At 39.4% G+C, this 26,634-nt stretch overlaps 1 protein-coding gene across 1 annotated transcript in view; it reads right to left on the bottom strand.

Annotated features, from left to right (window-relative positions):
• LOC122788286 (sodium channel protein type 4 subunit alpha-like) overlaps positions 1–26,634 on the bottom strand; it is a 1,768,016-nt gene that overhangs the window by 47,237 nt on the left and 1,694,145 nt on the right. The window lies entirely within an intron of this gene.

The following is a 26,634-nucleotide window of genomic DNA, read 5'->3' as shown; positions in this document are numbered from 1 at the left end:
GAATAAATGTTCTTCTGTAGAGGCAGCTACTTCCATTACCTGCCTTATCTGTACTTCCCTTGTGGTTACTCACAATCTTTGATCCAGCTGCTTCTTTTGTGACTCTCTTCATTGATTTATCAAACTTTCTATATAAAATGACATAGCTATCGTTTTTTTATCTTGATTGTTTCTACCTAGCTAACAACATTTAAATACATAAATAATCACCCAGTCAATTTTAGATCAAACAGTTTAACTTTTTATTTTTCACTAATACAATTGCCTCTAATAAACAATTTGTCCTTTTCCCCTTTTAGTGGCCATAATATTCACAGGGTTGCCAAGTTCTGGCAACATTTTTTAGAAGTCCAGTATCTATGTCCTAACAAAAATAGTCTCTGGGTTATTTAGATCTGCAGAATAAGCTTGACTATTTATTGCATTTTTCCATGTAGTCCTAGTTTGATTTGGACCATTGTTAATATATTTCTTTCAATACTGAGATGATCCGCAGACATTTGTTCAAAAAGACATCCCTGCTGTGTTTTTTATATATGTGCACTAACCATTGACCTCACGATGAGTCCCAAAAGGAAGTTTTGCTCTCCTAACTCTTTCACTATATTGTTTTTTCTTTATTTATTGTTGTACCTGCCTGATCTTTCACTTGCCCCGTCCATACATGAATTGTTAGTCTTTGCACCTCTAGCAGTTGCTTGCAAGCCTAAAGTTACACTTTGCCACGTTTTCCTTGAAGAAACACTTTGCCACGTATTTCTTAATTATTTATCCAGCTTCCTTATTGCTTGTGCATTTCACCCACATCAGATTTTATCATCATCAACTCCCTTTTCCCCATTTTTCTACATGGGGTTGGGTTGTTGTGTCAACTGTCGCCAACTCTCTCTGTTCAATGCCACTCTTTTGCTTTCTTCAGAACTCATGCTTGACTGTCACAGGTCTTCTCTCACACAATCTATCCACCTCTTTGCTGGATGCCCTCATTTCCACTTGCCTTCTTCTTGTCTACCCCAAATCATCTTTCACAGATTGTATTTTGCTTTTCTGCACATGTGCCCAAACCACTCTAATCTGTTTTCTTTTACCTTTTCCGAAATTGGAGCTACTCTGACTTCTGCTCTGATGTCCTCATTTCTTCATATGTCCTACAGTGTGCATCCTACCACCCATCTCAGGCACTTCTTCTCCATCTCATCTAGTTTCCTCAACTGCTCTACCTTCACTGCCCAGGTTTATGTGCCATACAGTAGTACTGGTTGCACCACTTTTTTGCACAGCTTACTTTTTAGCTTATTTGGCATTCTTCAGTCATATATTACACCTGAAACACTGTGCCAGTTGGCTGCATACCCCTAATTCTAGCTTTGACCTCTTCATTCAGACTTCCCTTCTCCTCAACCACTCCTCTGTTTCACTATTTTCCCTTCTATCTCAATTTTCAGCTTCTTCTGAACTCCACCATTTGCTGCCCTTACCACTATGTAATCTGTACTCACTTTCCTCCCATGTGCCTTCAGTTTTGCATTCCATTCTCCTATCCTTTGCTGAAGTTCTTGCTCAGAGTCTGCCTGTAATGCCACATCGTCTGCATACAGCAACTTTGTAGATCTGTTTCCTCCAACCTGTTTGCTAATGCAGTCCATCTCCAATATGAACAGCAGTGGGCTCAGAGCTGAACCCTCTTGCATACCAACTCCCACTGGGAACCCTGCACTGAAACTAAACTCTGTTTGTACTTGAGTCATTGGGTCCTTGTACATAGCTTGCACTAATTCTACCAATGTTTCTGAGACTCCAAACAGCTTTCTGGGGATCTTGTTATATGCTTTCTCTAAGTCTAGGAATGCCCAGTTGGACTCTCTCTTCATCTCTAGCTTCTTCTCATCTGTCTCACTGCAAACATGAGTTCAGTTGTGCTGCATCCTGATCTGAATCCAAACTGCTCTTCTCCCATCTTACTTTCTATTATTCTGTGCATTAATTTTTCAATCACCTTCTCCAGAACGTTCATGCAATGTGACTGGAGTTTGATCCCTCTGTACTGCCCACAGTTGTGGATGTCCTCTTTGTGCTTGAGCTTGAACACTGGCACTAGTATGCTTATTCTCCAGTCATCTGGGGTACTTATTTCTCTCCATACTGCTATAAGTATCCTTAGGAGCCTTTTCTTCACTGTCTCATCCAGCGTCTTTATCACATCTGCTGTGACCCCATCTGAGCCTGCTGCTTTCCCTGACTTCATCTTCCTTAGTGCTGTTCTTACTTTTTCTAGGGTGGGCTCCGCCTCTTCTCTCATTGTAGGCTGTGTCTGAGGCAGTACAGCTTCTGTGGGGTTTTCTTCATTCAGAAGCTGCTGGAAATATAGACTGGTGAGCAGGTTGTTGCTGGTATCCCCTATGAAGAGTGTCTGACTATCTTCTTTATCTTTCTGTCTTTGCCTTGCAACCTGATAGGTTCTTTGTACCATCTACCAGCTCACTTTCCAGAAGCTGGTAGAGTGCCTCTGATGCCTTGTTCTTTGCTATTGCAACTCCTGTCTTAGCATCTTTGTTAGCCAACCAGTATTCCTTCTTAGCCCAGTCTGTCTTTTCTATCTCCCACATTTGCCTGCACTCCTTCTTTCTTTTGATGACTTCCTGGACTTCAGCATTCCACCACCAGCTTTCCTTATGTACCTTATTTCCATACCTGACTCAACCACATACCTGTTCTGTAGTCCTCACACATGCTGTTTTGAGGCGGTGCCATTCTTCTTCAACTCCACCTATTTCCTCCTCTTGGGTTACTAGAACCCTGAGTAATTTCCTTGAACTGTTGTGCTTTCTCTTCTTTTAACTTTCAGGTCTTCAGCTTGGTCCCTGTGGACCTTAGAGGCTTACATGACCATTGCTTGCAGCTAATTGTGGCAATCAGTGGTTTATGCCAACTGTTTCACTGGAGATGACTTTGCAATCGCTGATTCTACCCCATACCTTTTCCTTACTAGGAGGCAGTTACCTGAGTTGCATGTTGGCCATTCTTGTATATGATCTTGTGACTGTCTCTTATTGTGATCTGTGTGTTGACTACTATCAAGCCATTTGCCAGACAGGAGTCTAAAATGCCCTCTCCATCTTTATTCTTTTTGCCCCACCCATGTGAACCTAGGCAACCCTTATATCTTGTCCTGTCTGTCCAGATATGTGCGTTCAGGTCACCCATTATCAACAGTAATTCATGTTGTCCTGCTTTATCTAGTAGGTTCTGCAACTGCTGTCTGAATACACTCTTCTCCTCACTATCACAATCCTGCTGTGGGGTATAGGCTGAGATTATGAATATTGCCCTATCATTAGGCTAGAGTCTAATTGCCATGAGTTTATCACTAATTCTGATGACTTCCTTCACTGCCTTCTGAAGCCTCTCCCTCACCACAATTTCAAAGAAAACTACAGCAAGAGAAAGTTTTCAAAGGGCAAAGTCCTGCTTGTGCTTGTTTACAAAAGTTTATTTATTTATTTGTTTATTTATTTGACATTTGTTGACCGGGTTAGTCTGACTGAGCTCGTGCTCTTTTTCAGCATAGGCCCGGGGAGAAAAGCTCTGCAGTTCAAATTATACAAGTAAATAATTCAGATGACAAATTATACAAGTGAAAAAAATATATACAGTATAGAGTAAGAAAAGATTCTCAGCTTTATATACGATACTAATGATTTTTTATACAAATGTTTTTAAGTTGTGGAATAAAGTTTTATCTGTGGTGTCCTGAACTATGTCTTTCTGTGGTGGAATGACCTCACCACAATTCCCACACCATTTCTAGCCTGTCCTCCTCCTGAGTAGTAGACTCTGGATCCCAAGCCAAATGGCTCTACTGCACTGCCCTTCCATCTTGTGTCATGGATACATAGGATGTCCATCCTCCTCCTTAACATCATGTCATCCAATTCAAGCTGTGACCTGTCAGTAAACCTACATTGAGTGTAGCATTTCTTAGTTCATATTTAGCAGATTGATGGCTTTATGTCTAGCTTACACTAAAAAAAAAAACTCTCCCAGGTAACCCAAGCTTGGCAACTGGACTCCGGCCAACCAGTAGCTTATTGACCCAGGGCTAGTGGGCTTAATGGCAGTCACACACTGACCAATAGGGGCACAAACACCCCCCCATAATTAGTATAGGTCCCTGGCATAGGACTTAGTAGGCCATGTCCTCAGACAACTTATCACCAGCAAATAGCCATGCACATTTGGAGACATTAATCAACATGACCAAATCACCTAGAGGCATATTCTTAGCTAGTCCTGCCATGGAGTGCAGTCTATGATCCATGTTCTGCTATCCTGAGGATACTGCACACCACAGTAGATGCCCAAAGGGGTTGGTTTACACAGCTCTTCCCCCATAGAGCAGCATGTAGACTCTGTGCTGCCTCCCACAGCTTCATTCTTTGATGAGGTTGAGGTGGAAACACTCAGCATGTTTTTATTTTTTTTCAAAATAATTTTTATTGTTTTTATACTTTACATTGCAATACAATAATACAACCATACTACGATACAAAAAAGAAAAAAATAATAGTAAACAAGAAACCATGAATACAAAGTACAGGCTCGCCATAAATATGACATTGAAACATAGAGTTATAATTATATAATGCTAACCTGGGGTAAAAACCCCAACTTTAAAGAAGACGTGTTTCCGAAAGTATAACATCTTAGTGTATATGATTAAGTATGCAAATACAACAGCTTTTAATGACTAGTAGGAATGGTGAGACTGTAAACTATATACATTGTTGGATGCCATCAATTGGGTGTGATTTCTAAATTTTTTTATATCTTTGACTCACCATCTAAGTTTCTGTGTATGGTTTGAATGATCTGGGAAGTTAATAAGGTCTACTGGCATTTGTTAATAATGTTAATTTGCTAAATTTGCTAGAATTGTATCTAGTATGGAGTTCCACTATAGCTGAAAGTAGGCTCTTTTTTTGTGCTTTTGCTAGCTAGTTTGTGAGATGAGATGTACTTGATTGCCATATTGTTAAAGTTTTCCCATGAAATTGTGGTGCTGTTTACCCAATTTCTGGTTATGTACAATTTCAGCAGTGCACACATTGTAAATAAAATATGTTTACGGATACCTTTAACTGAACTTGGAATTATCTGTAAAATGGTAGTTTCCCAGGCAAAGGTAGATTTTTCGTACCCTATTTTTTCAAGTTGCATTCTTAGGGAGCACCATAGCTTAAAGATATTTTTGCAACTCCAAAATATGTGGAGAATGGCAACATCTGCTTGTGAGCAAAAAGGGCAAAGTGAATTTTTTTCATATCCAAATTTCTTAAGCACAGCTGGGGTGTAGTAGGCATTATTATTGATCATAATTTGTGTGTAGATTAAGTTTTTAAAAGGGGTTTGTTTTAGAGTGCTAATTATGGCTTCCTGTTTTTGTTCTGTAGAACTAGCTTTATTTATGTTATCCCAATATTTTGAATGTAGTAGCGAAGACTGATGTTTGATCTCACTTATCAATTTATAAGTTCTAGAGACCATTTTCTTTCTTAGAGAAAGTGATTTGATTTTGTTTTAGGTTATTTCTATTTTGTGTGAATTAAGTTTGTATGTGGAATATTTCATTCTAATCAATGTACTAATCTGCCTGAGTATCGGGTCATAGTTGCGTGCCACATTTAATTGCGTTCTTAGGTTACCAGAAGACAGGTCATCATATTGTAGGATATGCCATATTGTTATATCTTTGATTAGTGGAAATGGATTAAGGTTAATCATTTTGTTGTTGAGTTTTATATTCGGGTTCATATGGATAGACTGAAGTAAGACCACTATATTTTGTAGACTGAATTTTGAATGCTATTATTCTGTTCTTAATAACTGGGTGAATTTTATTGAAGAGTTTGTGGTTGTAGTTGAGGAAGGGAATAGCTTTGGGGCTAATGTTTAATGCTTGAAATTGGTTGTGCCATAGTTTAACCCAGGTGGGGGACCACGAGTTTTTAGTGCTATTGTAATCTGCTAGCTGAATTAAGCAATTTGCTTTTATTATGACTCAGCATGTTTTTAAGAGGTGGGATGAACCTCAAAGAGATACAGGGAGAACATGCAAACTCCAAATAGACATTTGTCAGAATCATACCTCTCAACCTGGAATCATCGAAAATCTGGACAAGGCCCATGAAAAATAGGTACAAATCTGTATGCTGATTATCGTAAAATTTGCATACATAATTGCATAACCCTGCCCACTCCAATGGAATTGTGGGATAATAACTTTCAAACACAAACTGAAGAACAAACAACCAAAATATGGAACCAGAGTCTTCCTGCAGCCATTCCAATGTCCCATTACCTGGCTATTTCATCCCATTTACCATAAACACTAATGTGTGCATACTGCTTTACTTCTACAATGATTATTTGGATTTTTTTTTACATTTTATAGCACAATGCACAAACACGGATAGGTATCAGAAAAACAAAGCAATACTGTCTCACAATGAAAACAAACTTGGCATTAAAACTTCGCTGCCCTTGAAACTCACATTCATTTAAACAGCATTGAAACCCACACCACATCCAAAGAAAATGCATCTGGTCAGTGGTGGATAAAGATTACCTTTGGGCTGTTTTCAAATCATAGGCCTCTTGCACACAAAACAAGAAACATGCATGCATTCTTTAATACACCTTCCCGACTTTATTAAATTATATTCCTTGTATAATACAGCACACTTGTTAGATTTAAGTTAAAGCACATTTTAAATTTATAGTTTGAACATTTTTCCAGTAGGCAATGAAACAAAATACATGAACCAATAATGACAAAACTGCCCAATTCAGAACATCTCCATCATAAAAGTCTAATTCCACACACACAATCGCATTTTAAATGTACTGTTTGAACATTTTTCCTGTAGGCAATGAAACAAAATGCATGAGCCAATAATGACAAAAACTGCCCAGTTAAGAACATTTCCATCATAAAAGTGTAAATCTATAAATAGAATGACAGTAGTGTAAGCCATATGCATCTTGCACAGCTTCTTGCACTTATTTTCAATTTCATTTTTTTTTTTGGGGGGGGGACAAAAGGGCAAAAACCAGAGACATTATAATGACTGCTTGTATAATTTTGGAAACTTGCTACAATAAAATAGGTTACCACCATGTATTTTTCACTGCCAAGTCTTGAACCCAAAACAACGTTGTGCACTATAGTCAGAACAACATACCCCTATGCCAAATCATCAGCTTCTTGAAAGACGGACTAAAACTTAAATGGCTATCATATAGTGAATTCAGTTCTCACCATACCTCCACACACACACATACACACACACACACACACACACACACACACACACACCTTATTTCCACATACAGGCAAATGCATAGCTGATAATAAGAAATATTACAGTCTTGCCTCATTATTCTGGCAGTTAGATTTTTGGCGTTCCTAGCAGTATGGTGTATTATCATTAGGACTGGGAGGTTAGCCATCCATAAAGGGGTATACATGATTTCCTAGCAGTATGGTGCATTATCATCAGGACTGGGAGGTTAGCCATCCATAAAGGGGTATACATGATTTCCTAGCAGTATATTGTATTATCATTAGGGCTGGGAGGTTAGCCATCCATAAAGGGGTATACATGATTTCCTAGCAGTATGGTGCATTATCATCAGGACTGGGAGGTTAGCCACCCATAAAGGGGTATACATGATTTCCTAGCAGTATATTGTATTATCATTAGGACTGGGAGGTTAGCCATCCATAAAGGGGTATACATGATTTCCTAGCAGTATATTGTATTATCATTAGGACTGGGAGGTTAGCCACCCATAAAGGGGTATACATGATTTCCTAGCAGTATGGTGCATTATCATTAGGACTGGGAGGTTAGCCATCCATAAAGTGATATACATGATTTCCTAGCAGTATGGTGCATTATCATTAGGGCTGGGAGGTTAGCCATCCATAAAGGGGTATACATGATTTCCTAGCAGTATATTGTATTATCATTAGGACTGGGAGGTTAGCCATCCATAAAGGGGTATACATGATTTTGAGAGTTTTTTGAATGTGCAGGATTTCTCAAGATTGGAGCAAGAAGGGAATGCAAGTTTGTGTCACCTGTTAACTGTGACTGAGTTTGCACTGCTGTTCAAGACAGTTGCAAGTCATGAATGATGTGAGACAAGCACCATGATGTGTGCTTATTAGATAATAACTTGTATTGATTGTTTTTTAACATCCAAACTGTATTTCCAGTAATTATCACTAGATCTGAGCATTACACGGCCCAAAAAATAATACCAACAAAACTGACAGCAGCAGAACATTAATATTAAGTCCTTATGGAAAATATTTGCACTGATTTCCTGTACATCTCTCAACAGGTCCTCATCTGTTATACTCATAATTCCTACACTCACAAAATGTATACAAAAACAGTTTTGAAAACATTGCATTCTTACATAGATCTGATGAGGATTCTTTAATCCATGCTTGTTCATCAGATATTTTCCTTTCACAGTATCCCTGTCCGTAGGTCATTATATACTTGAAGAACAACTATTGAATTTTAAAATGCATCTACAGTCCAAGGAATTATTTATGAACTGATTTCAACAATTAGTTTCACAGACAATGGCAAACCTGTCAGTTACACTAAACTGAAATATTTTTAGATAACCTTAACATGATCATAATAAGCGCAGACACACAAACAGCATTCACTTCCACCAAGTACAAGCAAACTAAAGTACCTACCCCGACGAGCGAAAATGTTAACCAACACTAACTGTCTAAAAAGCGAGGAGTCATTCCAGCAACACATAACATAGTTCCAATCATCTGGGCTTAGCTTACCCCAACCCGACGAGTGATGATCAAAATGCCAATCCAAGGCAGCAAAGCATGGCAGTCCTTCATTTGGACTGCAGTTCGTAAAAACTTCCAATATCCAGTAAAAGTGGCTTCCAAGTTCACGTCTAACCTGTCTAAAGTATTCAAAAAGACGGGCATGCATGTCTTGATTCCGACAGGCTGACGGAGCTGACGTCATCGCGCACACGATGACGTCAGCTCCAAAAGCGCAAAAATTTAAAAAATAAGATGCAAAAAATCGGAAATGAAGGGGTGCCACTCAGGAATCATGGCACCCCATTATTGGGACCCCAAAACACAGTAAAAACTGAGTAATTTGGGACGGTTGGGAGGTCTGGTCAAAATTCAGGATTAAACCTTGTACCTTGTGCATGGGAAATGAAGACCTTAACCATTATGGCAACTGGTCTCTCTGGGTTATGTGAAATTGCTCATTATCTTTCCATTTGCAATTTAAACCTCTACTCAGTGTGCATCCAGTGACTTTAGTTGATTTTACTTCAAGGAGCAATCAGTTTAATCAAAAATACAGTCTTTTCTTTCCCCTTTTTTCAGTCAGGTAAGTGTGTTTTATCCCAGTTCTGTGTGAATATCCTTCTGATGAGGAAATATGTGTCTCATGTTCATAGGTATGTACTAGGCTAATGGCCCTGGGGCCTTTACAAGCCTAGCCATAGGATTATCCTGGCATAGTGCCACCCAACCTTAGTTCCCAGTGCCTCTGTTGAGTAGAGCCACTGGTGTTATCCCCGGGGTGAATTTTCTGTTTCCCATCCACTCATCAAGATTTCTTTTGAAGAGGGTCAGTGAGGTGCTCTGCTTGACATGTATGGGAAGTCTGTTCCATAGCATGGGCAGTCTCTGGGTATGAACTGGTCCCTCCAGCATGTTCTGTTGATTGTGGTAATGAGGTTGAGGTCTCTGGAGCATGTGGTGTGGAGGGATCGGGATTTCTTTAGATGTAGCATTTCTAACAGAACTGGGTCAGACATGGCTTTGTAAGTCAAGCAGAGATTGCCTCTAAGTAGGTGATATGAGACAGAATAGTTGGAGTTTTTTGAGTCTGTCCATATAGGACAAGCGTTTAATGTATACTTCCTTGACATTCTATGTGCCTACAGACATCAAGCATAATCTCATATAACCTCTAGCTGCATCAGAAGAAATTAGATCCAATTAATGAGTTTATTAGTTAAAAATTCTCATTCTTTCAAAATCATTATATACAGCAAACTTCTCTTAAAGTGTAGTTGTATTGTGTTGATTGGAGGCAAAATGTGCATGGCATTTAAAGTAGCAGATGGCCCTAAAGATTTTCAAGCATGTGTGTGTGTGTGTGTGTGTGTGTGTGTGTGTGTGTGTGTGTGTGTGTGTGTGTGTGTGTGTGTGTGTGTGTATGGGGGGGGGGGGTGATATGGATTAAGGCTAGACCCAAGAGGTAAAAGGCTTCCCTAACATTAGGATGGTGCTATATTAGGATGTCCCTGTCTCCTCTCCATCTTGCTGTGGAAGATGAGGAAGGGCAGATAGAATATCAAAGGCTAAAGGGGAATGAAATGGATCTGTTGCAAGATAATATACTCCTTTAAGTCCACTGAATAAAAGACCAGTACTGCTTATCTGGTAAAACCCATGCTGAATACACATTTGGGACTCTAAAGTAAGACAACACACTTAACATACAACATGTAAGAAGGGAACAAGTACCCCCCTGTTATTTTCCTCTGAAAAAGCAGAATTCTGTATGAGACAAAGCATTTCCAGTATCTGATCTGAAAGTAATATAGATGACCAACATTTCCTGTCCCCCTACATGAGAATATTACTTCTGAGAAGTCAACTAGCACAGTGCAGGAGACAAACAACTAATATGTTTCAAGACGTCTTCTTCCCCAGGAAGAGGCATTATAAGATTATAGAAAACAGTGCAGGTTCATCCTTGTGCTGTTCTTTGGCTTGGTATACAAGTTCCCTTTAGAAAAAAAAGCATTTCACATCTACTATTTTAGTTTTATTTTTTATGCTGGAAAACTGTGTTTTTGTTGACTGCTATGCAACTTTATTTTATATTTAAATGGGAGCACGCTTTTGTTTCTGTCACTTTAAAAATTGTTAAAACTATTTATCTGATGTTATCTTTTCGATCTGGGGTCAGTTTGTAGTAAGGGTCCCAGTGTTGATGCCAGTGTGGTGGCAGCCACCACCAAGAAGGATATCTCAGAAGAGAGTTTGTTGGACCACCCCCCCTAACAGGGAATCTAGAACATTGGACCAGTTAGAGAAGCAATCCAACACATCAGCCACCTTTAGCGTTTCAATAGCCTGTCCAGTGCCCTAGATTCCTTTTTAGGGGGTGGCGGACGTAAGAACTCTCTGCTTAGATGGCATCAATGGTTGGTGGGACCCCTACCACAGGTTGAACCAGACTGAAACAGACAACATGGAAATATCATTATGGTAAGAACATAACTTTCATTTTCTATGGAGAAAAATGGGGCTGAAAAAATATATTGAGGTGCTTTTTCCTGTGTTTTTACTTGAAGAAAAGTGACTTTTTACTGCTTCTGAGTTTTACCAGATTCTGCTGCTTAGTTTCCTCAAGAAAAAGGCACCCTGTTTAGCTTGACTATGTAACAAGCTATGAGTTCCATGGTCAGTCCTTCTTCCAACCACAAAATAAGTTAACCAGACAATCTTTACCACCACAGCAGATTAGGAATTTTCCTCTGCCAAAGGTGAGTGACTCTGCTGTGGCCACATCTGGTTTCTCAGGCCACTCATCTTTTTCTCTGGATTCCTCTGACATAGCAGATGCCACCACTATGGACCAGAGGGGTTAGCCATGTCCACTGTGGCTGCTGGAGTCCTTGCAGTGGGCACATGTGGGCTACTCTTGTCAGAAGGGGCAGGGAAGGTGCCCCTGCTTAGCCCAAATGTTGTGCCCATCCCAGCGAAAGCTGTCAGTGCCATTAGCAAACTTGTTTGTCCATATTTTCTTATCAATAATAAACAGAAAACTAAAATGTATCTTCTGCTTCACTTGGAGTAGTTTATTAGGGCTGGCACAGGTTTTTGTAGAAGGTTGACCGTTCTTATAACATGGTTTCTGGTAAAAGAAAAAATAATTTCTCTTTTCCTGAAGAGATTCAAGGAACTTAATCTGTAGAGAAATTTGATAGGACAGAGGCAGTTTTTTCCTCCTCAGATTTATGATTCAAACTCAAGACCATGGTATCTCAATCTCCCTGTGAGGGATTCTCTTTCTCTGAGACTAAGCCTAAAATGTGCCATTGTTTTCACTGGGTAAACACTGAGGCTTCCAAGTCTCTCAGAAAATAATAGGAACTGTTACAGCTGGAATTCCCAGAACATTCACCCATCCCCTCCAGTGCTGTCAGCATTGAACAATGTGTTTGTCATAGCCTATTGTTTCCGCTAACAGCCAGCCTGCTGGACCTAAGAAAGCTGATTGAATGTACAAAGCTCCTTAGTCTGTCATGTTTTTATACACTCATCCCAGAAATGACCAAGCAGCTATAGCCTTAGTTAATCCAGCTGCTGCGAAGCATTTATCATTTTAATCCTTCTCCTTCAGACAAGCATGTCAAAACCAGTGATAAGTCTGGGGAAAAAATTATACTTCTGAACTTTGATTTTTAAAATTTTGAATTGTCAGACTCTTATGTTAAAATTTATTCTGACTAAATTTGAAATTATGAGGATTGCTTTATCTGCAATTCCTTCTTGTAAGGAAAAACTACTTTGTGTGGTTTAGTTTCTTCCATTTCTCACATTAATACTAATTATTTAAGTTATGTATATGACTTTGTAGATACTGATTCCAGGGCTGCTGCCACTAGTATTGTATTGAGGAGGTTTATGTGGCTGCATTATCAAAACCTCCCAGAAGATATAAAGATAAATTCACCTTCAGACAAAGATTTAGTTTTTGTCCGTCTGCTGCAGACGTTATCAAAACACAATGAAAGAGATAAGCTGATTCAAAGAAATTCTCATATTTTTCAGCCATTGTTCTCTTAAGTCGTTCATGTCTTTTTTTTCTGCTCCCTTGTCCAGTTTTGCTAAGAAACAAATAAACAGTGCATGGTGGTAAGCAGGCATTTAAAAAGCAATGGCAGTGAGGTTTGAAAATGAAAGAAGGAATTCCTCAAAACAAAGGGCAATCAAATAAGGCAGAATGAGTTTATAAGGGACCTTGACCCCCTCCCCCCAACACATACACAGCCTGGTAGTCCCTTGTCTCTCCCTTAAAGTTTGAATCTCCATCTCTGTCTTTGGCAACAGATTGTTTCAGGCAAAGGGCTGTGAGGCTGATGCATCAAGGTTACAAATGGCAGTGGGGGGGGGCCCTCTCAAGGAATTCTTCCTTACCCAACAGACCAGATCCATCCTGCTCATTTAACTTTTTTGTAACTTTTGATTTAAAAGATAAATATCATTACAATCCTATTCATCCAGATTTCAGGTGTTTCTTGAGGCTTTCTGTGTCTGGACCACATTATCACTCACCTGTTTATCCTTTGGGCTATCCACTGCGCCAAGAATGTCACAAAGATAAGAGAAAATTAGAGAAAATCTGAGATGTTTAATCAATCTGCAGGAAAGTATCCAGAAACAGATAGCATTTCTGCAGAAAACTGGAAGTTTAGATTGAAAAAAGTAACAAAGATTTGGAAGATTTTGTTTCGTACTATTTTAAAAGGAGGGAAAATAGCAGCATCTTGGAAGAAACCAGACAATAAAATAAATGAATAATACAATAAATGCATTCCTTACATGAAAATACCAAACTTGGCACACATATAGTATGGCCGTCCTTGCTAGAATATGGCCGGGCAGCTGTCTGTAAGATCGCCACCACTCGTAGAATTACTGTGCATAGTGTACAGCTGCAGCGGCTATGCTATTCAGCCGTATTGCTCTACGGCGAATTGCTGCTGCAGCCAATTGGTTTTGGTGATGTAGCTTGCAGGGAAATTTCTTGTGAGCTTCACACCGGAACCCGAAGCAAACATTTACCAACATTAACTGAACAATGATGATCCAGACAGAAGGAGAATGATACAATAATACAATAATAAGGTTAGTTAGGTTAATTAGGGGAACATATGAAGGATCAGAGGCAAGAATTAAAGTAGGAGGGTTCCTCTCCAATAAACTGTGTTTGAGCAAAGGAGCCAGTCAGGGGTGTCTTCTTTCCCTTTTGTTATTTGCTATATATTTAGAGCCACTGGCAAAGAAAACAAGGGACTCAGAAACCCAATAATGTAATTGTTATCGCAATCAAGAAAAGTTGACTTTATTTGCAGATGATATAATTTTAAATTTAGTAAATCCAGAAATGAATATTTTGGTGTTGTGGAACAAATTTGAGATAGTTTCAAGTATTTTCAGGATCTAAAATTAATAAAGATAAAACATAGGCCATACCAGGAGATTATGTACCTACTCATAACTTGGTTCAACAATACTCATATTTATGGGGCATGAGAAAATGATGAATTTAGGAGTATGGATTATAAAAGGCTTCTGTTATGGTACCTAAGGATATGTGGGAAGAGACAAAACAAAAGATAATATAACAATTAAGAAACTGGAAGCTCTTGTTTATGGATATGGATAGTAAGATACAAGCAATGAAACATTGTTAGACCCTTTAGTCTTATATACAGGTCTGGCATATCTTTATCAACCAGAGGAGAAGATGTGGACAGTAATTAATAAAGAGTTGAAGGAATTTATCTGGGATGGAAAGAGAGCAAGTGTTAACTGTGATAAGTTGATCCTTTCAATAGAACAAGGTGGCATAGGATTATCTGGTTTTATGGGATATTTTTGAGATATACAGTTAAGGATCATATAGTAACACAAGCGGAAGGTTATAATTCAAAGTGGAAAGGGATGATGATGAAGCAGAGTGCAAGTTCAAGAAATAAGTAGAAGGTGGGATTTGAGATGTAGATCCTTAAGGGGAATAATAACCACCATACGAAATACTATATTTATGAAGTTGCAGAAATTATGCTAAGAACTAAGATTATTTAAGAATGAATGAAGAACGTTTTGCCAACAGGGATGATTAAAAGTAGGGTATTATTCATTATTTATTTATTTATTTATACAGTTGTTAACTGGGATTAAGCATTGATCCCATTTGACACATTTCGGTCTCAGTCAGTAATATAAACACACATCAAGTAGAAAAAAATAAAAATAATTTATACAATAAAATAGCACACTAAAGACAAAGGTATAGTTGATATACAATTGAAAAAAATGATTTAAGAAGGTAGTCAGCAGCAACCACTATGTACAGTATTTACATCAGTTAGAGTAGCAACATGTTAGGAGTTAGAGAAAATATACTGTAGTAAAAATGATGGGTAGCATATGTCAGAGATTTGGGAGAATATGTTATGTGACCTGAAGCAGGCCTTTATAAGCAACTGGTGTTGTGAAATGTTCTTTAAGTTGTGCCTGGAAGGAGGAGTAGTTAGAGAGGTCTTTAAGACATAAGGGAAAATCCCTCAAGAGCTTGGTTCCAAAAGTAGAAAGGTAGGGGTGAGAGCACTGCAGGCTGCTTTTAGGTGCTTGCAAGAGAAGCCCTGAGTGGCTATGAGATCCAGGGATATATGACAGAGACCTTTCTAAGTAAGATAGAGGAAACAGAAAGGCAGAAGTTTTCTTTCAGGAGCCGGAAATGGTGAGAGGCATTGATTAGATTGGCTCATTGCTGAATAAGTAATCAGTTGGCTTTAACTAGTGTAATACAACAGTGTTCATACTTTGGGGAAAAGGTAATGAAGCAGCATATGGAGTTTGAAATTGTTTGGATGGTGTTACAGACTCTTTTGGAGGCAGATACAAAAACAAGTAGGCAGTAATCAAGCTGGGCTAGAAGAATCACTTTTCCAATATCATTTTGTGTCAGATGAGAGAGGATATAGGCGATTTGAGAGAGGATATAGGTGATTTTGTTGACCCAAAAGGGTAGGGAGTTTATCTTTTTCTGGGTGTTTTCAAGATGTTGATGCAAGTTAATTAAGTGAGGGATCAAGCCAGTCTCCTAGGTATATGAAAGTGTTAACCTTCGCAATGGCATTATTAATGTGGTCAAGAATAAGAAATGAGTTGCAGATGTTCATCATAATGATCACTCCTGCAGTAGCCTTAGCTATATTCTTTATATTCTGCCAAGGATACAAAAGCCAGACTTCTACCAAAGCTTCAGGGCATCTTCCACACACCCAAGATCTTACATAGCTCAAGGTGAGCTCACTAAAAGACAAGTTTGGGTGTCAAGCCCTTCTGAGTTTTACTGCTGTCGAAGAGCACATTCCTCTTAGGCTTTTCAGGAAATAGCATGAACTACAGAAGATACTTTGTCTAGATATGGTTCTACTACACTTTTGCAAGTCCCAACTCATTAAACTTTCAACTAGACCAAAAATATTGAATCTTCAGTTTGATGAAAAATCTATAAGAATAAGCTTTATTCTAGGTGACAAGCTCTCTGCGACACTCATGTAAGGACTTTGTCCCAAACCCTCTTACATATAACAACTCCACTGTTGCAAAAACATGGAGAAAAGGGAAATGACCAAACCCTGTGCTATCATCTTTGGCACACAAATATAATCTGCAGCACCAATGATTTGCTGTGGAGAACAGCAGTTAGGGAGTAGATAATTGGCAAGTCTAAATCGACAAGTTGAAGCATCATCCATTTGGGTTCGTTGCCTAACAGTTTAACTATTGGAAAGTCCTTGATTTCAGTCAGTAAAAATGAGGTAGTAGATGCTGTGACAAAGGGCAGTACTGCCAGCACAACTGTCTGAAATGTTGTAAATAATTATATGTCATTTGTGAATATCAACATGATTCATATATGATGCTTGTGTGACAAATGTATTAGAGCTGTATGTCATGTGTATATCAAACTTGTTTGTACATATATCTGTATTGAAAAGATATTTTATAAAGTACTTGTGCTTAAAATGTAACCACATGATGCCCTACTGGAATAGAACAGAAATGTACATACACTATTGTAACTGATTAAATGTATATATTTTAACAGTGGAAACTGGAATACAGGAGGTTAACTTCAGTCTAGCAAAACTTCAGAAAAGTTGCTGAAATTAAATTACTTTATGGCAGCTGCAGACACAATGTCTATGCTGAGAAGCTTTCTGTATTGTCTTTGGAATTAACTAATTACTACACTTGTTTTATGACTTCTAGCATCTGCCAGTAATCTGAGGTCTATGTATTTTCACAGGTAGATGCTAAATACTGCTAGGGCCCAGCAGTGGGGGTTTCACCTGGGATAGAGTCAGATGACAAGAGATTATGTAATTCTGCAAGCTATCCCAGTAGTAATATTTGAGATATTAATTTAAGAAGTATCTTAGTGAAACATGGCATTATGTATTCTGTCTTTGACCTGACAACAAGTAGAAGATCCATACACCACATCTGCCTTGCTCTTAAGTAAGTTAACTAGGGTATAGTAATTCTCTTAGATTCAGTCAGAAATATAGTGAAGCATAGTTTAGATATTTTTCTTTATTTGAGACTATCCTACAATGTTGTTTTAAATATTTCTTGTGGTTTTGAACTTTTATGTTACTGTGAATATATACTGAGTATTTTCTTGTTCTTTTATTATTTATTATTAAATATATTTAAGCCTTTCATTGTGGCTGATCTTTGTGAGACATATTTAAGTTTTGAGAGTACTTGCATATTTATTTTGGTGACACTGTGGGCCACTCCTAATAGCCTTGTTCTTGGTCAAACTACCATTTGTATTAATATTAATATTACACAGTAAGATTGGACACCCTTTGTTAAGGGCCTTAAAGTAGCTGATAAGGAGTTGGCTGGTGGCAGTGATAACTACCTTATAGCCTGGGAAAAAGGGGACATAGCCTTTCCCAGGTGTGTGTGTATATGTGTGTGTGTATAAATCAAACCTCAAAGTGTATGTGTATTGGCTACTTGGGCAGGGCCACAAAGCACTGTTTGAAAAGAGAGGGTACTGGAGGACTTGGCTTGGAACCCTGGTTAAGGACTGAACTCTATAGCTGTGCCAGTGGGGAGTCTTACTGGGGATCTGGATAAAGAGGGAGAAACCAGCCCTGGACTGACTGTGATCTCTGTGTGCCCTTAAATGAAATTGCACTTGACGCAGAAAGCTGCATCTGGTAATAATGTGTGTGTACCTTGACATCCTTCCAGTGTACATCCCCCACTGGTGCCAGTGGTGAGGATTGAGGCTCCCTGATTACTGGTCCAGTGGTGGGGCATCATAGGCACATATGTTTCTGACTGTAAGACCCTGTTGATAGAATATCTCAGAGGATAGACAGAGAGCAAATAGAGAAATGGATTTTTAAGGCAGATGAGAAGCTGATATAAAAATAAGGTATAAAGAAGCATTTTCAGAGGGAGTGAGGAAATCAAGTTAGTTTAAGAGAATTTTATATATCTTTTATAAAACAGTAGGTAGTTTTAAAACAAAAAAAATGTGAGAATACTCTCTGCTGAATAGTTGCATACTTGAGCTGTTTGGTTAGCGTTTATATACCTACATCAACTTTATTACAAGCCGAGATAAGTACAAACTTGCAGTGTTATAAGATAGTACTGCATTTTATTTTTTCTGTTATATTGTTTCATTGAATATTGTGTTAAAGTAGTACTGCATTTATCTGCTTATTCATTTGTTCACTGAAAATTGTGAGCTCTCTCTCTCTGTCTGCAGTTAGTGGGTTTATTCTTTTCACTTCATTGATATTCGGTGTAGAAGTCTTAACCTAGAGGGTGTCTCTGTGCCTTAAAGTCTTAGTCCCTTATCTCTGAAATTATTTCTGTTGAATAGCTGCATACTTGAGCTGTTTGGTTAGCTTTTACATACCTGCATCAACTTTATTACAAGCTGGGATAAGTACAAACTGGTAGTGTTATAAGATAGTGCTGAATTTTCTTTTTTCTTTTTTATTGTTTCATTGAATATTGTGTTAAAAATATTACTGCATTTATCTGCTTATTTGTTCACTGAAAATTGTGAGCTCTCTCTGTGTCTGCAGTTAGTGTGTTTATTCTTCTCACTTCATTGATATTCGGTGTAGAAGTCTTAGCCTAGAGGGTTTCTCTGTGCCTTAAAGTCTTAGTCCCTTATCTTTGAAATTATTTCTGCTGAATAGTTGCATACTTGAGCTGTTTGTTTAGCTTTTACATACCTACATCAACTTTATTACAAGCTGAGATAAGTACAAACTTGCAGTGTTATAAGAAAGTACTGAATTTTATTTTTTCTGTTTTATTGTTGAATTTGAATATTGTCTTAAAAATATTAGTGCATTTATCTTCTTATTTATTTGTTCACTGAAAATTGTGAGCTCTCTCTGTGTCTGCAGTTAGGTTTTCCCACCACCCTCCCTGTTCTTGTTGTGGTATTAACCTTGGTGGCTTTGGAATTGACCGCCCCTCCTGTAAATTTGTGTTTGAATACTCCTCGTGGGCCCATCTCATTTGCTCACTCAACCGAGTACAGTGAGGTCATATTTTGATTTCAGACACTCCTACCATTCCCATCTGTTCAGCCCTATCCCAGCTCTATCCTAGTCTAGCCTCATTAGCTCAGCCTGCCTAATACAGAGAGAACATCTGAGTAGGCATACCCACTTAGGCCCTGAACTTGTCTGGTCAAAGACTGCTGGAACAGGGCTCAGCTCTGAGTTTTTTTACTGGTTAATTGGGTAATTTGTTTAAATCAGTTTGCTTGTTTTCAATTGTTATATAAAAAACAAAAAACAAATTTGCACTTTATCTGCTTTTACTGTATTTGTGTTTCTTCCTACTTTATTACCTTATTTTGCTTTTGCCTCTTCTTAAAAGTACTCAGTTGTGTTTATTCTGCTGCAGTTATTACTGCTTGGTAGTAGCCTGATTAAATTGTAACTGTTATTCTAAGTCGTTTGGTTAAAGCACTTGGGCTTCAGACCAGTTGTTTGACATTAAGAAGGTTTGTGGTCTGCACTGTTGTGGCAGGACAGATAGCTTACATCCTTCTAAGTTGGGAATTGCTGATTGAAGGCTCAGTGTCTGTTATTCTAAAAGTGTATTAGTTCTGGTTTAAGCACTTGGGCTCCAGGCCAGTTATTTTACATTAAGAAGGTTTGTGATCTGCACTCTTGTGAGAGGAGAGGCTAGATTCTAGTCTTCTGAGCTGGGAATTTCTGGCCAAAGTCTTACTGTGCCTTCTTATTTGAACTGTTTTTCTGATATTGGTGCACCTTGTCTGCTGTAGCATAGACTAGATTCAGGCCTGCTGAATCTAGCTTTGTTTGTATAACTTGAGCACTAATCCAGGCCATCGATTTTGGAGAAGGTTCCCCTGCACTGTAGTGACAGGAGTGTGTGGTTAGAACTTGTCTGATTGATGACTGCTGGAACAGGGCTCAGTTTTGAGTTTTTTTACTGGTTAATTGGGTAATTTGTTTAAATCAGTTTGGTCGTTTTCTATTGTTAAAAAAATGCACTTTATTCTTCTGCTTTTACTGTAATTGTGTTTCTTCCCACTTTATTACCTTATTTTGCTTGTGCTTCTTCTTAAAAATACTCAATTGTGTTATTCTGTTGCAGTTATTACTGCTTGGTAGTAGCCTGATTAAATTGTAACTGTTATTCTAAGCCTTTTGGTTTAACCACTTGGGCTTCAGACCAGTTGTTTTACATTAAGAAGGTTTGTGGACTGCATTGTTGTGGCAGGACAGGTAGCTTACATCCTTCTAAGTTGGGAATTGCTGATTGAAGGCTCAGTGTCTGTAATCCTAAAAGCACATTAGTTCTGGTTTAAGCACTTGGGCTTCAGGCCAGTTATTTTACATTAAGAAGGTTTGTGGTCTGCACTCTTGTGGGAGGAGAGGCTAGATTCTGCTCTTCTGAGCTGGGAATTTCTGGTTAAAGGCTTATTGTGCCTGCTTATTTGAACTGTTTCTTTCTGCAATTTGTGTGCCTTGTTTGCTGTAGCCCAGAAGTTAGTAGCTTATTGGCCATTTTCGGCTAATTTCAATCTTTTTCATTTCCCTGCTATAAAAACTGCATTTGTGCATTTTCTGCGCTTGTATTCAGCTCAGCAAGTTCCTGCCAGGTGTCCTGCAGAGTTCTACAGCAGCAGAGACACAAAAGAGAGAATTTGGAGTGATTATCATTTTTCTGCATTTCTTGCTGTTTTTAACTATTTCTGCCTAAAACGCCAATTGTTTAGCGTTTCTGTGATTTAAAAAGCTTGTTTCTTCTACATATTGTAGGTATTTGCTGCCTGCACTTGAACTAAGTAATTTTTGTGTTTAAATAATCTGTTTAACTGTTGTAAGCTACACACTAAAGTGTGACAGCCATTTCTGTGCATTTAAAGTGTTTTTTTTTTATTGTATCTGCTTTATTTTCTGAAACAAAACCAACCCCCCCCAAAAAAAAAAAAAAAAAATATATATATATATATATATATATATATGTATATATATATATATATATATATAAATACTTGTTTCCCACCTTTCTGTACTAGTATAGTCCAGTTTTCAGGTTATTACTGAATTTAGGGCTGTGTTACAAGTTTCTGTGCTGCCCATACTTTACTTGGATGGAAGGAAGTTTCTCTGTTCACCTGTGAGAGAGGGGAGCTTTGAGCACCCTATCTGTCCCAGGAGGAGTGGTTTCAGCCCAGAAGTTAGTAGTTTATTGGCCATTTTGGGCTAATTTCTATCCCTTTCATTTCCCTGCTATAAAAAATGCATTTGCATGGTTTTGCACCCATTGCAGTGCCGGTTAGCTAGGGTTAAACTATTCTCGGCTCCACAAAGTCTACACTTCAATTTTTCCCTTGGAACTAGACAAACTTTCAACTTAAGCACTAAAACCATTAATTTCACAGCCCAGCACTTGGTCAAAACTCATAGCAAGCAATAATTAACCGTAGCACTAGACCCTCCTATACTGTCCAGATGGACAAGGCTCTCTATTCGTCCCTACCAGCCAAGCAGTAAAACAGCTCACTTTACCTATTCAGGCATGTCAAAAGGGGAGTTTCAGGTGTACTCTCCAGTCCAACTGGTGAATCTGGGCATTTTGAGGCAATGTTACAACTGCCTCATGTACACAGACAACCCTCTCTTCCTACCACCAAACACTAATATATGCGAGAGATGCAATTATACAGCCAAACTAGAGGCAAAGCTCTCTCAACCCAAGAGTGAAACTGACAGTCAAGAGGAGAAGGAAAATACTTGCAATACACACCACTAGTCTCACATAGACCTACTAAACCAACACCGGCAAACAACACACATAAATACATGAAAACATACACGGAGGCTCTAAATAAAAATCTGCAAAAGCAGCAGAGACCTCCAAAGCAGACACCCAAGCAACCTCCACATCCCATCACAAACCATGAAACACATACTTCACATAATCAATGTGTCACGCAATCACAGCCCTTCAGGCAAAATAACATACCCAACACACTAGTAATAGGCGACTCTATAGTTAGGCACACTGATGTCCCGCTAACTAGGCTGGACAAGGAGAAGGTTACAGTTAGCTGCCTGTTGGGTGCCAGGATCCGCCACATTACACAAGCACTCAGGTTGCTCCAGAACAAGTACAAATACGACTCTGTCATTGTCCATGTTGGTGTGAATGACCTGAGATGAACCTCCCTGGACTACATGAAAAGAGACATGGAAGAGCTCTCTGATCACGTACCCCAGGCCGGTATGACCCTGACCCTGAGTAGCATCCTGCCCTCACCAAGAATGATGCCACAGTATAAAGAAAAAATGATCAATTTCAACAATTGGATAAGTTTCTGGTGTCATTCAAAGGGGACCCAGTATCTGTCCGCCTGGGATGACATGTTTGACAAGTCGCTTTGCTTCACAAGAGATGGTTTTCACCTGTCACCCTTAGGCTTTTGAATACTGGCCAAGGCTTTTGCCACCCCAATCGTGCCTTTTTTAGGCAAGGCTCAAAAGACAAACCCACCACCATAAATAGCACACGTAACCGAAAACTAAGTGTAATGCTACTCAACGCCAGAAGTCTAAACCTCAAAATGCATGCACTCGAGGCACTCCTCAGTATGGAGAACATCAATATCTGTGCAGTAACAGAAACCTGGTTTAAGGCTCCAGAGAGCACCCCAGCACTACCAGGCTATAACTCATACCATACTTTTCGGCCACAGAACCCGGACTGAAATACAAAAGGTGGGGGTATATCCGTATTCATCAAGGATACCCACACCTCCAGGTTAGTGGCGCAGCACAATTCCTCAGAGATCATCCATGTGCAACTAACAACAGGCAAAACTGCAATTCAAATTGTAGATTGTTACAGATCACCCACCATAATGCAGGACCCCCATTCTGCATTTCTGGAGACACTGGAAAATATGAAGGTCCTACCAAATGCCCTAATATTGAATGATTTCAATTACCCAATCATTAACTGGGAGAACTACTCAAGTACTATCTCCCTTGCCCAACGTTAAACTCAAACGCCCTGTATCAACTAGTCAACACCCCCACCAGAGGTGACAACATATTGGACCTGGTCACCACCAACATGGGCGACTGGTGTTCTACACCACAGGTCAACCCCTCGCTGATTAGATCAGACCATAGACTAATCACTCTGGATATCCACATTCTGCCCCCACCCCTAATCAAGGAAACCACTGTGAAAAACTTTTCAAAAGCAAACTTCACATTACTTAAGACAGAAGTGGAAAGGTTCACCTCCCCATTCTAAAGGAGAATGCTGTCCAAGCTGCTGAATCCCTTACAAAGGCACTCTATGAGCACCTGCAAAAATGCATGGATCGTGCTATCCAAGCAAAACCAAGACTCACTCCTCCAAGAAAAGGAAACCACTCTGGTGGACCCCTGCCATAAACAAGCTATACAATAGAAGGAGGAAACTAGTACAGAAAAGAGTAAAATCCCAAGAAGGAAAGACATCCCTGATCAGTATCAGCAAGAAATTACGATCCCTCATAAAATCATCCAAGGCTAGCTTTGAAAGAAAAATTGCCAAGAACTCCAAAGATAACCACAAAGCTTTCTTTAGCTATGTCAAGAACCTAAGTGGAAACTCTCAGATCTGCTCTGAGTTAGTGCAGAATGGCACAAAATACACTGAACCGACTGATAATGTCAACATTCTGGCAGAGAGGTTTAGTGCAAACACCCCCCCTTCTCACCCCCTAAAGGGTCCATAACCATACCAGAAGAATGTAAAGCCCCAGCAATCACTGACACACAGGTTAAAACAGCCCTATCCAAAGTCAAAAACACAGCTTTAATAGGACCGGACGGTGTCCCAGGCTATGTCTTACATGAACTCCAAAATGAACTAACCCCTCACCTAAACACATTGTTCAAACTCAGCCTCTCTACAGGCTATGTACCCAAAGAGTGGCGCATAGCAACAGTTATCCCACTCCAGAAAGGCGGAGCCACAACGGACCCCGGGAACTATCGCCCTATAAGCCTGACTAGCCTGGTCTGCAAGGCTATGGAGCGCATCATCATGGAACTCATTAACAGAGACATTGGGAACCTCCAAACATTGGATCCTACCCAGTTTGGCTTTGTTAAGGGCAGATCATGCCTCCTAAACTTGGAGGAATTCTTTGAGACAGTTACCAAGGCTTTAGATGAGGGAAAAGAGGTCCACACAGCCTACCTAGACCTCACAAAGGCTTTCAACGCCATTCCCCATTCTGGTATTATAGACAAGCTCACCAGCCAGAACATAAACCCCTACGTCACGAGATGGGTTGCCAATTGGCTCACGGATAGAACCCACGGAGTGAGAGTTGCAGGCTCTAGGTCCGACTCTAAACTGGTTACAAGTGGCATCCCCCAGGGCTCAGTCCTGGGACCCCTCCTGTTTGATATATACTTATCAGAGGTACAGGCAAGCACAGGAGGACTATGGCTGACCAGGTTCACAGACGACTGCAAACTGGGGGCCATAATTGACTCTCTGGCTGATACAGACATCCTCCAGAAGGGTCTCACTGAAATGGATACCTGGTGTCAAAATCATGGCCTCAAGCTAAATGCCAAAAAGTGCATAGTCATCCCCTTTGGAAAAAACAAAAGTACCCGCAAACTACCACATATGTCGTAGTCCCCTAAATACAGAAAATGTAATAAGGGATCTGGGGACCCAAGTAAATAGTAATCTCTCCTTTGATAATCATATTGCCAAGGTGGTTAGAAAATCCTTCTATGTGGCCCACCTAATCACAAAAGGGTTCACATCTAGAACAAAAGAGGTTATTGTGCCCCTCTACTCATCACTCATCAGACCCATCATGGAGAACAATGCCCCATTTGGGATGTACCTTACAAGACACCTGCAACAGCTGGAAAGACCACAGAAGTACGTCACCAAGAGGATTACTGGCCTTAAACAGATGCCCTATGCAGCCCGACTGAAGAAACTCCAGCTGTACTCAGTTCCATACCGCGTACTCAGAGGTGATCTCTGCCTGACATACAAGGCCATATCCAACCCAGAATTGATGGACATGCTCCACCTAAAAAAAAAACAAATCCCTGAGAGCCACACGCTCTAGGGATCTAAACCTCACCACAATGATAAATAGGACTTGCTGGAGGGATAGATTCCTGTCCCAGAGACTCCCCATGCTTTGGAACAGGATTCCAATCTACATTAGGCAGAGCCCCTCACTAACACTCTTCAAGAGAAACCTTGACGAATGGATGGGAAACAGAAAATTTACCCTGGGGATCACTGCAGTGGCTCTGCTGGACAGAGGCACAAGGAACTAATGGCTCTGCGGGATAGAGGCACAGGGAACTAATCTAAGGGGTGGCAAAAGCCAACACATTCTGGCTAGGCTTACAGATGCCCACAGGCAGATAGCCTAGTACTTACCTATGAACCTAAGATAGGGATAAGTAAGAAAAGTAGAAAGAATGATATAAATAGTTAATTATACAAAGATAATTAAACAGAAACAAATATATCCTGTCCCGCCACCTCTGTTGTAGCAGGTCTAGAGTTCTTGCTTCTCTGCCCATTCTGATTAGTATGTGCTTTCCTTGCATTATACTAAAGATATGGAGAAATTTAGTACCAGAATACATTATGGGATAGGGATAAAATGGTTAGCAGCGTGGGGATTTTTTGCCTGCATTTCTAACAACTGCAGCATTAGTCCCACTGTTATGGTAAATGAATGTACTCTTACAGATCTGTCTCTTGATAAGTACATAACTCATTTGCTATGGAGCTTATAAGTCAAAAAAGTGTACAGTTTAGAAAATCATGAAAGTGCATGGGGGATATTGATAGGGTATGAATATGAGATGAGATTTACACAATGTGTAAAAATATGTATCAAGATTCCTTTTAGAATTGTATGGATCTGGTGTGAGGTTGTCCATCTTAATTAACAGCAAGACTTATGCTGTCAACCTTTAGGCAGCAGGGCATTGAAAACTTTTTCTGGCTACTAAATCCTGCCCATTTACCTATCACAATCTGCATGAAGATCTTCTCCAAATCAGTGTTGCCACACTGATAAAAGCAAATGCCTCACAAAATGATCCTAGGTTACATTTCATACTTTGAAGTGTTTTCCTCCTGAAAACTTTTCATAA

This window comes from Protopterus annectens, chromosome 13.part0, assembly GCF_019279795.1.
Source record: "Protopterus annectens isolate FY-2018-M chromosome 13.part0, PAN1.0, whole genome shotgun sequence".
NCBI lineage: Eukaryota > Metazoa > Chordata > Ceratodontiformes > Protopteridae > Protopterus > Protopterus annectens.
The sequence above is the reverse complement of the archived record's forward strand: the minus strand, read 5'-3'. Positions and strand labels throughout refer to the sequence as shown.